This window comes from Myotis brandtii, unplaced genomic scaffold, assembly GCF_000412655.1.
Source record: "Myotis brandtii unplaced genomic scaffold, ASM41265v1 scaffold1384, whole genome shotgun sequence".
NCBI lineage: Eukaryota > Metazoa > Chordata > Mammalia > Chiroptera > Vespertilionidae > Myotis > Myotis brandtii.
In genome coordinates, this window is record NW_005354938.1 from 677,389 (window position 1) to 691,288 (window position 13,900).

The 13,900-nt window shown below is 40.8% G+C and overlaps 1 protein-coding gene across 3 annotated transcripts in view; it reads right to left on the minus strand.

Annotated features, from left to right (window-relative positions):
- The window catches only part of CALD1 (caldesmon 1), a 200,506-nt gene that overhangs the window by 130,139 nt on the left and 56,467 nt on the right, over positions 1-13,900 (minus strand). For all 3 annotated transcript variants that reach the window (XM_005860703.2, XM_014535154.1, XM_014535153.1), the window contains one exon: positions 4,797-4,890. The gene's annotated coding sequence lies outside the window, so the exon portion shown is untranslated. Of the gene's footprint in view, positions 1-4,796; positions 4,891-13,900 lie in introns of those variants that run through there.

A 13,900-nucleotide genomic window follows, 5' to 3' on the forward strand; every position in this document is an offset into this window, starting at 1 on the left:
CAACCATTCTACCTCTCTTTACGGCACACTCACTCGTGCTTATTGGAACCAAAGGCTGGAAGTTCTAGAAGAACTTCGCCTGTTTTCCTCCCTGCTATCTTTGACTCCCACCTCGGCGTGTCCACCCTTGCACAAACTCTCTCTCTCCATCAGTAGCCATGCTAGGCAGGGATGTGTGCTTTCATGGAGGTGCCTCTTAACCCTTTGAGTGCCAACCAATAGCCTAGGAACTATGCTAAAATTGCCAAGGCATTTTTGCTGATTTTACCGCAGTTTAGGAAAAAAATTATGAATCGCAAATAAATGAAGTTACATATTCAAAAACTTAAGGAAACTTTTACTACATTTGTTTTCTGCACTTAGGTGAATCTGTCAATAAAGAGTGAATTACTAGCATCTAATAGTGACACTGCAGGAGGAGTGCGATAGCGCTCCTGGCACTCTAGGGGTTAAGGCCAGGTGTAATTCCCTGGCCAGGAAAATGCCATCATTTGGCCAAAGTTTAAAAATCGGTATGTGGTGACGCTGGAATGTCCTCTTACCCTCTTTACTATGAAGGTCTCCGGAATGTCAGGAAACCTTAGGAATCCACCGTGTTGCTCATGTCCTCTCAATCCCTCACATGAGCCCAGTGTATCTTTTCCTCCTTTGGCCTCATGACAAAAATCGAAAGCAGTGCCCTTGGGGTAAGACTCTTAAGGAAGTAGTGCAGTGGTTCTCAACCTTCCTAATGCCGCGACCCTTTAATACAGTTCCTCATGTTGTGGTGACCCCCAACCATAAAATTATTTTCGTTGCTACTTCATAACTGTAATTTTGCTACTGTAAACAATATGTAATTATATATGTGTTTTCCAATGGTCTTAGGCAACCCCTGTGAAAGGGCCGTTCGACCCCCAAAGGGGTCGAGACCCACAGGTTGAGAACCGCTGAAGTAGTGGATTCAAGGCTTTCTCACCTATGAGCTTTGTTCTACAACCACAATCAGAAACTCATAGAAAAGACTTCTAGTGTGAGAAAGACCCCTTTCTATCTTATTCTAACAAGTGTTGGCCCACTTGCACTAAACAGAAGACCCAACACTTTGTCAAGGGTGTCCAGGGAGGCTTGTTCAGCAAAACTCGAGGAAAAGGGAAGAAAAAAAACCTCTTTCCACTCCATCTGGAGTTTCAAGGGACTCCAAAAATATTGGCCCATAGTGATTATAAAAATCTCCCATTTATGCTGTTCTAAAACAAGGGCAAAGCCTCACACAACTCAAAACACTTCTTTTAAATGTTCATAGGAAAATTATCTTTCTCTCCAAGTCCTTTAGCTGGCTGAAATTAATGAAACACAGTCGGGAGGCACCTATGCTGGCCACTGTCCACCATTCATTTGGAACACCGCACCTCGGCCATTCATAGATTGCAGAACTGTTTTCTCTTCAAAATTTCTCCTTTCTCCTTATACTAGTAGGTAAATAACAACTTGCATAAAAATCACTGACGCAGGTGTCATTGACATTTTGGGTAGCTATGAGAAAACCGGCATCTTTTTCCTGGCTACTCAAAGAACACCAAGAGGAAAGTAGAGAAGAAGGTACCTGAAAGAGCTGATATCTCCAAGTTCATTATTTAAAAAATGGGTGGGGTTATGCCAACAAGGAGGAGGAAGCTTCCAGACCTCTGATAGCCTCTTTTGCTAACAATCAGATAATCCAAAGGAAGATCAAAGGTTTCTGCTAATGAAAGAGAACTAAAGGAGAGAGAAAAAGAAAAAAAAAGGAGAGAACTTAAAGGAAAAGAGATAACACTTTAGAAAATAAAAGAGAAACAAATATCATTTCCCTTTTTACTTGCATCACTGGAAGGAGAAAAAATTAGGGAAATTCAGTGCTGGGGTAAACATGACCCCAATAGATGGTGGAGCCCAGAGAGAAGTTTGTTATGGCTGTCATGACCCATGGCCCATCTATACTCGCTAGCCCCCATTCTGGCCATGCTGTGAACCCTAAACTATTTCCAATGCTTCTTCTAAAGCACATGTGGTGCAGAGAGACTAGCAGGGACCAATGAACTAAGGAGGGAGTTCAGGGAGCAAAAGAGGTACATTCCCCCCAACTTGCCTCTTTACTGTCTGGACAAGACAATATTCCATGGCACCTGACTCTGAAAAGGACCTGCCTTCTGTCTTTTGGACATTAAAGGGCTAGTCCTGGGCCTCTCCCACAGTCCAGTCTGGTCAGTTCTCATTGGCTGATGAAGAAAATGGTCCCAAAGAAAGGTATTGATGTGTGAGACTCCTGGAGAGGAAGCTGGGGAGCCAAACACATGCTCATGAGTGGAGTTAGCTAGAAGGGTAGGGTAAGCTCCCAGAATGGTTTGAGGCATATCCCACAGAAGTAAGGAAAGGAGAAGGAATAAAACAGGACCAAGACATTAGAGGAGAGAGAAATAGATAGACATATACATTAGAAGTAGCCTGAAGATTTCTTTCTCCTGCCCTAGCTGGTTTGGCTCAGTGGATAGTGTGTCAGCCTGCAGACTGAAGAATCCTGAGTTTTATTCCAGTCAAGAGCACATGCCTGGGTTTCAGGCTTGATCCCCAGTAGGGGGCATGCAGGAGGCAGCCGATCAATGACTCTCTTGTCATTGATGTTTCTATCTCTCTCTCTCTCTCTCCCTTCCTCTCTGAAATCAATAAAAAAATAAAAATAAAAATAAAAAATAAGATTTTTCTTCTGTCATTTATCAGTGAAACTTGCTACGTACAATTTTTGGTGGCATTTTTTAAACCACAGCTCTTCTCCCTCCACATATTCTCTCTGGGTGGCCTCACCCACTGTCACGATTTTAATGATTTTAATTCCTAAGTATAGGTTCTGACTGTGAACATCTCTGTCTCTAGTTCTCACCTGAACTTCAGACTTGTATATCTCTTATGTTCTATACGTATGTCCTTGGATGTCCCTTCAAACTCAATGAGTCTCAGTGAAAACTCACTGCTCTTCCCTCTTGGTTCCCAAACAGTGTCCTCAAGGAAAATGACCTTATCTGGGCAAATTCATGCTATTTTCTGTCTCTTGCCTACCTCTCTGAGGAGAGCAGTAACTCTCCTGCCATCAGTTAATCAAGTTTCTTTCGGCCCTCTCCAGCCTTGACCTTGACTATTTCAACCTGTTGTGGGGACAGAAGGGTGGCAAGTGAAGGGAAAGCACCACTAATAATCATTTAGAGATAGTCTTAAAGCAAATAAATTGTAGTTCAAAGGCTTCATCTAATCCATTCATTTATTCATTCAGTTAGTTAGTCGTTTAATAAATATTATTAAATGTCTATTGTATACCAACCTTCTTCTGGTGCTCTGAGAAATGTAAAAGGCATACTCTTCAATTTCAAAAATTATGAAATGTCGATGGGAAATGACAGCTTTACATACAAAGGACTATAACAAACTGCAGAAAAGACAAATGCTCTGAGAGTGATATAAATGCTAAGGGAGTTCAGATGAGGAGAATTAGAGAGAGGTCCATGTGCAGTAAGCTACACATCAGCATACTCGTGAAAGAATGATGATGGGGTGTTATGGACTGAATTGTGTTCCTCCCAGATCCACATGTTGAAGTCTTAATCCCCAGCAGCTGAGAACAGGACTGTATTTGGAGATCAGGTCTTCAAAGAAGTGATTATGTTAAAATTAGGTAATTGGGGTGGGCCCTAACCTGATATGACTGGTGTCTTTTAAGAAGAGGAAATTTGGAGAGAAAGACGTCTGACATATACATGCAGTGGGATGGTCATGTGAAGGCACAGGGAGAAGATGGCCACCTGTAAGTCAAGGACAGAGCTCTCACAAGAAAACAAACCTGCTTGACATTTTTTTTTTAAATCCTCACTGGAGGATATATTTATGTTGATTTTGAGAGCGATAGGAAGGGAGAGAGAAACACTGACGTGAGAAACATCGATCAGTTGCCTCCCATACACATGCTGAGTATCGAATCCACAAACTAGGTATGTGACCTGACTGGGAATGAAACCCACGTTCTTTTGGTGTATGGGGCGACTCTCCAACCAACTGAACCACCCAGCCAGGGCTGCTGACATCTTTATCTTGGACTTCTAGCCTCCAGAACTCTGAGAAAATAAATCTCTGTTGTTTCAGCCACCCAGTCTGTGGTATTTTGCTATGGTAGCCATAGCAAACTAATACAGGGTGTAACTGATATAATCCTGAAACAATATTTGCCTGAGAACCATGCTAAATTCCTTAAAAAACTTTCATCCTACTGATGCCCACTTTGGTAAAATTGTGAACAAGTGAAGTTTCCTTTAGTTTCTCCATCCCTTGTCTTTTAAAATCCCCGCTTCCTGCTCCCCAGGTAGACTTTCTGCTGGTAGAAGTTCTCCCCCAGCTGAGAAGAATTTGTCGAAAGTGAGGGGTACTTAATGCTCCTGACATCATCAGTGTTTGTGCAAAGGGAGCTATTCCCCCTGAAAAACTGACTCATCTTCTCTTCATTACCTCAAGTCATCAGCATTCTTTGCAGGAAGTAAGGACTTCCTTATTGAAAGGGGACTGTTTTGCTTAAGATATTATATATGCAAGAAAAAATAAAAAATAAAACCAAAAAAATATTACAAAACAATTCCTTCTGAACTTGATAGATTGCCTGGTAAATAAATGATGAGGGGCATTGCAGAAAGCTTGGCTTCTCGCAATGCATCCTTAGGTGCAAGAATCAGGCAGAGAGGCTATATAATTGCTAAGAGCAGAGTACCAACCCTGCCCCCAGTCACATAAACTCTACTCACGGTTAAGCAATCAGATATCCACGTCTGAGCCTTCTTGTTGATCACCAATCCCTGTGGAATTGGATTGGGTGAACTTGGAATGTTTTAATGATACCTGGCATAAAAGGAAAATGGAAACATAATTAAGAGAATGAACTTTTGTTAATATAGACAATATATTACAAAATATCACTTTTACTCATGTACTAGTGTTAGAACTTAAAGGGGAAATGAGGCATAGCTATAAATATATATTGTGCATTTTAAAGAAAATAAATACAATTATTACAGAATCAATCCCTAAATTATTCTAAATAATAGGGCAGAGAAGGTGGTATAGTTAATACAAAACAGAAAGTACTACACATGCCAATAGTCCAAGGTAAATGCCTTAGAACAAGGTCAAGGACACCCCCTCTCTAAGCTCAACCTTCAAGCCTTCTAAGCTTCAGACTTCAAAGACCCTTTTTGCTTTGCCCAAGGTCTTCTGCTGTTGATGGTTAGGGACTCGACCAGTTGGTAGAAGAGGAGGTACTGGAGGGTTAAACATAACTATAGAAATATGCTAGTAGATAATCTAGAGTTAACTCTCTTGCAACTTGAAACACAGCAATAAATATTTAACATTAGACCAAAGAAATAATAACTGTGACAGTAAGTCACCATCACACTGCTAAACCTGCCCCAACATGATACTACAAGGGATGCAAATGAGTATGGGTGTGGGAACGGCAGCTTTGGCCTTTTAATGCTTGCCTTTCATTCAGTAGAATAATGTGAGTCTCAACTGGATCTTAAGAACATACCTTGCTTTCCCCCCCCCCACCCCCACCTCTGTCATTTTGCACGGGAAGAAAATCGAAGTTCACAGAGATCAAGGGATTGGCTCGAAATAGTATGCTAGAGATTGGTCCTGGAGTCCTAGGCTCTCATTTCAGGTTTCACAGGTAAACAAACAAACAACAAATCAAACAAAAACCTGCCTAGTGTGTTACCTATGGTTTGTATGTATCTGAGGAAGGCTGGTTTGCAAACTAGGAATCGGGGCTCCTAAATTAGTCAGCAAATCCAGGTGCCACCCTTTCCTTACTCCGAGGAGTCACTCGGGCTACCTTTAGCTCCCTTCCCTGAATACCTACCATCTCTTCCTACTCATCCCAAATGCCTGCGCCAATTATTGTATTGTCGATGCAGCTAATGTACCTTGCTTAGCATACAGGGATATGGGCCCTGCCTTAACAGAGCCAGAAATCTAGTTAGAGTGATAAAACATATAATTATACTTCTAAGTTACAAAGCCAGAAAGTGGTAAGAACTCCAAATCCCATTTAAATTCCTTTCCTTCTACCGTGGGCCAAATTTTGGAGGCCTTTTCTATAAATCTGAGAAGGGGACAAGAAAACCCATGAGCCATCCCCAACTGGAAAGCTTGCCTAAACCTGGTTCATAATCTGGTTCCTTTCGGCTCTGAGTCCCCCTGCCAGCGCCCAGTAGGGCATTACAAAATGAATATTGAGCGAATGAATAAACAGAAACCACGAACGAGTTTCAGGGAAGATTGTGAATTCCCCGAAACTGTAGGCCAAATTTTGTGTGTTTAAGCTTTCATTAGCTTTTGCTGATTTCCCAAAGCAGTCTCGGCTCCTTCCCTGCCCCCTCCCCCAACTAAGAACCACTTGCTCAGTGATTTGAAGAGTAGTAGAGGATGGAATTTAGATGAGACAAATTACAAAGTGTGTTCCTATGAGTAAATGTATAAACAAATATGGATTTAGTGCCCTCTATGTGCCAAGAACGGGGCATACAACAAGGTGGCACTTATGCTGGGCTATCACCCTAAATGGGGATTCTCAGACTGGCTGCTTATCAGCATCTTCCAGGGATATTTCTTTAAAAAAACATACACACACCAAAATATATGGGACACACCTCAGAGGTGCCCAGGAATTTGCACCTTAAAAAATTCCCTACATTGGAATGCTGGTGCAGATGATAGCACCCACCCCATGAGGCCTCCCACCCTTGACCCTCAGACTGCAGTGAAGGCTAGGAGATCAGAAGAAAGCAAGGAGTGACCTGTCTGGATTGTAAAGGAACACACAGAAAGACACTGAAATGTATAAAGAAAAAATTCACAGTACCTTTGAGGGGGAACTCAAGAGGTTAAAATTTTTTAGCTTTGGTTATACAGTTAATAGGCTTGGTGATTAATGCACTAGAAAGCCATTGTTCCAGCAACCTTTGTGCCCCAGGAGGACTGCAAGCAACCAAGATGGTATCTAAGTCAGTGTGCTCCAGGGGGAGAACATCCAGTCAGCAGCCCAGGACACAGATAAAGAATCACCGGTCAGCAGATGACGGGATGCTAGCAAAAGCGCCAGACTGCAGCTTTTATCTGATTCACCCTTTTCCCTGAATTCCAACCCCCTTACCTACTTTTCTTCTGAATTCCAAACCCTTTACCTACACTTTTCTTCTCCCTATAGAAAAGGTTGGCTTGAAATGAGATATAAGACAGTCTTTAGGACACATATTTCTCCATCTTCTCAGATCTCCAGCCATCTGAATAAAGCGCCCATAAAGATCACTTATAGGAATATATCTTAAGAAACTAGAAACACCCATCAGAAAGGATATAGGCACCCCTATGTTCATAGCAGCACAATTTACCATAGCTAAGATTTGGAAACAGCCTAAGTGCCCATCAGCACATGAGTGGATTAAAAAACTGTGGTACATCTACACAATGAAATACTAAGAGCATTATGCTAAGCAAAATAAGCCAGTCAGAGAAAGATAAATATCACATGATCTCACTCATTTGTGGAATATAATGAACAACATAAACTGATGAACAAAAAAAGATCCAGAGACAGAGAAGCATCGATCAGACCGTCAAACCTCAGAGGGAAGGTAGGGGAGGGTGGGGGTAAGGGGGAGAGATCAACCAAAGGACTTGTATGCATGCATATAAGCCTAACCAATGGATACAGACACCAGGGGGGTTAGGGCATGAGAGGAGGGGTGGGGGGGAAATGGGGGAGATAAGGACACATACGTAATACCTTAATCAATAAAGGAAAAAACAAAACAAAACAAAACAAAAAGATTCAATCCTTTTCTCTACTTATTGTTTCTGGTAGTGACAGGTAGCACAAATGCTGACTTTTCCAGTGTCACCTTCCCCAAACACTGAGAGGGTCAGTATTTATTTGCCTAATTTCCCTTTCCCTGCTTTCTATTTCCTCAAAATTTTTATTTTAAAATTTGGGGATGAATACAGAAAAAATAGAGGAAGAAAATGGTATCAGTAGAAAAACATATTTTTGGTCTATAGAGTCTGTGTATATGCTTAGGAACTACCTTGTTAGTGAGACAAAGCTTGAAAGGCCTTTAAGAGAAACCATAAAGTGAATGGCAAAGTGACTAAGAGTGGAGTTGGTCTTCAGATATACTTTCCTTTCTATTTTCAGATTTAGGATCAAAGGGCCAGGAAGTTGATAAAACTCTCACCCCTTGCTTTAAGATCTTTCTCTACCACCAGTTAGCTTACAACTTCAAATAGATGCCTGGGTGAACCATTACTCACTGATCCCTTAGTCCACAGGGTTTAATTCACTGGCCAACACACAGATTGTAGCTGACCTGGCTCAGAGGTAGACGCTAAAATTCTCTGCAGGCAAGGCCTGGTCGAGACTGGACATGGTAAGGAAGGAAAGACCTCGATGAAGGAAGAGAGGAAGAGAGAGAGAGAGAGAGAGAGAGAGAGAGAAAGAGAGAGCGAGCTGGGCTGAATTAGGCAAATGAGTGGGTCTTCCTTCCCAGCCAGCGACAAACAGTCAGGGGCTAGTCACTGCTCCTTTGCTTGAGCCAGCAGTATGTGGGGAAATTTGGGTTTTGTATGAACATTTATTCACTGTGGGAGAATCGAGGTGTAATAAAGGAAAGGAGGCCTCTCTCTCCTCCCAGTGAGATTCCTAGTCCTCCAAGAGCTGTGATTTTTCTGAAAACCCTCAGGATGCCTCCAGCCAAAGCCACTCAGGAGCCCGAGAAACAGAAAGTAGCACTTTCCTGGATGACACAAATGGAAAACGTTGCCACTACCTACGTAGTTGTAAAACGTGTTTAAAATTCTACTTTAAAATTCTGATCACAAGTGTTCACAGAAAGATAGCATTTTCCAAATGGATACCAAGGGGTTGGGTGAAGGGGGCCATCTTGAAGGATCATTTATTATAACAGAGTTATCACACAGGTTGAATTAGGGATCCTTTATAAAAATGAATAACTTGCCATAACCGGTTTGGCTCGGTGGGTAGAGCGTCAGCCTGGGGACTCAAGGGTCCCAGGTTCGATTCCGGTCAAGGGCATGTACCTTGGTTGCGGGCACATCCCCAGTGGGGGGCGTGCAGGAGGCAGCTGATCGATCTCTCTCATTGATGTTTCTGGCTCTCTGTCCCTCTTCCTTCTTCTCTGTAAAAAATCAATAAAATATATTTTTAAAAAAATGAATAACTTTGTATAGCCAACAGGAAGAACCCGATTTTCATTCATTTAAAAATTTACCTTATGTGATTGAATTAGGACCCTTTGATTTCAACTTTAATATTTATATACCTTCATGACTCTTTTGTAAATAATATGGTCTATGGACAGTGATAACTACTGTGCGTTAAGGTCCTGTTCTAAGCACATTGCACACATCTATCTCATTTGACCACTATAACAACCTAGTGAGATACACACTTTTATCTTAGGATAAGCACTGAGGAGTTCCTTGTATTTAAGTCATTTGTTTAATTCACCCAGCGAGTAAGTAGCGAAGCCACTATTGAAACCCAGCCTGACGGTTGTATTGGAAGGATACATGCCCACATGCACTTATTCTAAGCCACACTGGGGCACTGTGATGAGCAAGGACTCTGCCTTCACAGAGTGTACATTCTGGTGGGGTACAGACGACACACGTTTCCTATAGTGATTAAATACATCGGCGTTCTGTGATAGAGGAGGTTGGATGGTGAGGGATGGTCTGTACGAAGAGGAGACATCTAGGCTGAAAATACATTTCTAGGAAAGAGTAACCCATGGGAAGATCTGGGGAAAGAGCGTCCCATGAGGAGCCCTTGGGAATCCTGGTGTGAGGTAGAGGCTTTTATAAAACGACTGTGTGCTCTGTGATCATGAAACTCTTCCAAGTTATTTAGTCCACATGGAATTCAGGCTTATTTGTCCTTGAGTAGAATACACACTGCTAAAATGTGTGCTAAACGAAGGGGCTTACCAAAAAATGATTCTCAAAGTGTTGCTTTTGCTGGAAAGCATGAGGATGATGGCGATGCTGGTAACCTGCCCTTCCCATAGAGGAGAGGCCAGGGATGCACGTGGCCACCTGTGCAACCAGTGCCCAGACGGTAGAGGTCCTGAGCCCCCTTTCAGTTGGTAAACTTGAAAAAAGCTGCTTTCTGTGGGTTTTTGTGAGCTCTTCTCTGTCTTATGCATTGGAGGGTAAGACAGACTATTTCTTAATGATAGGGAGAGAAAGAAAAGCTACAGGACATATCCTTGGAATGGGAAAGGAATGGTAAGTAGCTATTTCAGTCTTAGTTGGCAGGAAGTCACATAATTTGTGTGGATAGAAATTAAAATAAAATATTTTAAAAAATAAATCTATGGGTTTTAGAATGAGCCAGTAACAATAAAACATTAATAATTGTCTCTTGAGAATTGTCTCTGTTTTACATTTACAGTTGACTATGGGAGCAAAGAGTATTTTAGAAGGGAAGAAATATGTGATCTTAGGGGAATTTGGGTCACTTAAATAAATACTAACGAATGAATTGACCTTGACAAAGTCATTTAATGACTCTTGGCCCCTCAATTCTTTCATCTGTAACATGAAGCATTTGGAATAGATTTTTCAAGATCGCGCCAACTCAGATGGTTTGTGTATAATTCTATGATCTTTTAAGGAAAAAAGTATTGTGTATGTCTTGTTACAATTGTGAATAAAGAAAGTTCAATCAAGTTCACTGTTCACAACATCTAACAGGGTGCTCAGAGAAGGGTATTGCTTTCCCACCCCTTCCCCATCATTTCTAAGAGATGAGTGTAAGCCCCAAGAGAAATAACATATTACATAATAATATCTATAAGTTATTGAATACCTACTATGTGCAGGGTACTTGATCTGTTATCTCATTAATCTTCAAAAGAAAACTGTAAAGCCAGTTGTTTTTATCATCTCCATTTGAAAGAAAGGAAACAGATTCAGAGTCCCTGTCATATAAGTAATAAGTAGCAGAGTTGGAATTGGAATCCGTTGTTTGACTACAAAGCTCTTTCTGTGATTGAGCACTTGGAGTAATAATAGCTGCCAACAATGACATTTCTTTTACCCTCTGAGACCTATACCAATGAAAAAAATTTGGAAGAGAGTCTTACTGAGTCTGTTTAATGTAGATAGACTGACTCAGGTATTTGCCTATAATGCAATAGCTTGTGGCAGTCCAATGCTCTCACTGAGAACATCTAGAAAGTCTGGATAAAATTCCAAAAACCCAACTCTGAAGGCACCAGAGAGCTGCTGCAGTAACTAGGGTTTCAGGGGATGACATCTGGAGAGAAAAAATTCCTGGAAAAGTGACCTCACATTCAGTGATTCCTCCCTCAAGGCGTTTGCTGAATCCTTAAGATACAAAGGACAAGTGGAGGAGAAAGAATAAAGTTCATGAAACGCACAGCAGAGTTTTCAATATATCTTGCAGCTGAGTAGGAAAACTTAAAGTTCAAGAATGAAGAACTATTTTGAAGTTGGAAGAGCTGTTTTATATCTAATTGTGGTTGTAGTTATACAATTGTATGCATTTGTCAAAATTTGAAGAAATGTACACTAAAAAGAGTAAGTTTTATTCTATGTAAATTATACTTTGATTTAAAAAAATGGAAACAAGAAAGAGAAAAAAAAGAATGTATTTTGGGATATAATATCAGGTAGAGGACCTTTGGAGAGTTCATCCACAGAAAGGGAGCAAACGAAAGGTTCATAGCTTCATATAAAAAAAAAAAAGATGTTTTGTAGGGCAATTTAGAAGTGCTTGGTAACATTGAATATGTGTATTATAGTCCATAATCCAGTTCCACTTTTAGGAATACATTACAAAAATAATCCTGCAAAGGACATATAAAATGACACAGTCAAGGACACTCACTGCAGCAAAGAATTGGGGGGAAATCTTATGATAAAGAGATGGTGAAATGAACATAGGGTACATATAGATAAAACTGAACTCGTTCACCAAATACTGTGTTTTAAATTCAATCTCACATATTAAAGCAGAATAGAATCTTAAAACACAATGCTTAGTAAGAAGAAAAAAGAAAAGAAAAAGGAGAAGAAACAGAACAAGATGTACATTACAATATTGTCCTGAAATGTAAAACACACAAAATAATATAATATACTGATCCTGGATACAAATGTGTGTAAATAAAGAAATTAAGGGGAAGAACTGGCAGAGTTTCAAATCATCTCAACCCGAATATAACTAAAGTGGCTTCCCCAACTCTATTAATAAACTACCAGAAGAATAGGTAACCTTATTGGAGGAAGTAATGTAATCCAGCACATCAATTAAATATCCATATAGAAAAAAAGAAAACAAAACCTTGACTTCTATTTAACACTATCCTTCCCCAACCCCCCACATCCCAACTTGATTATAGATGTAAGTGTGAAAACTTATATACTAGAAATTTTAGAATAAAGTAAAAGATCTTGGGATAGGCAAAGAGCTTGTAAACAGGACATAAAAACCACTAACTATAAAGGACTACAATTGAGAAATTGTACTGCATTAAAATTAAGAACAATAAAGTGAAAAGGCAAGCCACAGATTGAGAAAAATATATTAGTAATACATACAGTATATCTAAAAAAGAACTTGTATCTAGAATATATAAAGAATTTCCACAAATCAATAATGAAAAGAGAGTTGACTCTAAAAGAGAATGGGTAGACTTCAATGAGCACATCACAGAAGAGGACATTAAAATGGCCGATAAGGATATGAAAAGTGTTCACTCTCATTACTCATTAGAAAAATTCAAATTTAAACTACACACTACTAGAATAACTCAAATGTTAAAAACTGACAATTCAAAGTGTTGGCGTGCGACTAGAACTCTCATGCACTGCTGTGAAAATGTAAATTAGTACAATCATTGTCTTAGGAGATATGTTTGGCAGTATTTGCTGAAGCTGAATATTTGTATATCCTGTGCCCCAGAAACCTTACTTCTAGGTAAATACACAACAAAAATCCATATATACATTTATCAAATAACATGAGTTACAATGCTCAAAGCCAGCACTATTCATAATAGCCACAAACTAGAAATCACTTCAATGTTTATCAATAGTAAAATGCATAAATCATGGAAGTACTATGTAGCAATTAGAATGATCAAAATACTGCTCAAGCAGCAAATATCAGAAACATAATACTAGCTAATAAAAGGGTAATATGCAAATTAACCATCACTCCATCACAAAGATGGTGGCACCCATAGCCACAAGATTGCAGCGCCCAGTCCTCTCAGCCCCGCCGGAGTCCTCCAGTCCCAGGGGGGCGGCTGCTGAGAGCAGGCAGCGTGAGCGGCCTGGCGAATGCTTGCTTCGTCGCCGCGGCGACTAGGCAAGTGTTCTGCGCCCAGCTGTGGATGGGTCTCTGGCCAGGCCGGGCGCAGAACGCTTGCGTCATTGCCCCGGCGACGAGGCAAGCGTTCCGCACCCAGCCGTGGATGGGCCTCTTGGCCATGCTGGGGCGTGGATGGGCCTCTGGGCCACGGAGAGCCTTTGGGCAGTGGGCGTGGAATGGCCAGGCCCCGCAGAGAGCTACTGGCACATGGATTCGTGCGCAGGGCTACTAGTGTTAAATAACAGAAGTCACACACACACACACACAAATTATAAAATTCCATTAATATGAAATTCAAAAACAAGACAAATCTAATGCTTGGTATTAGAAATAAGAATAATGGCTATCCTGGGGCAGTGGTGGGGAGGGAGGAGATATGACTGAGAGGGGTGGAGTTTCGGGGTACTAATAATGTTCTATTTCTAA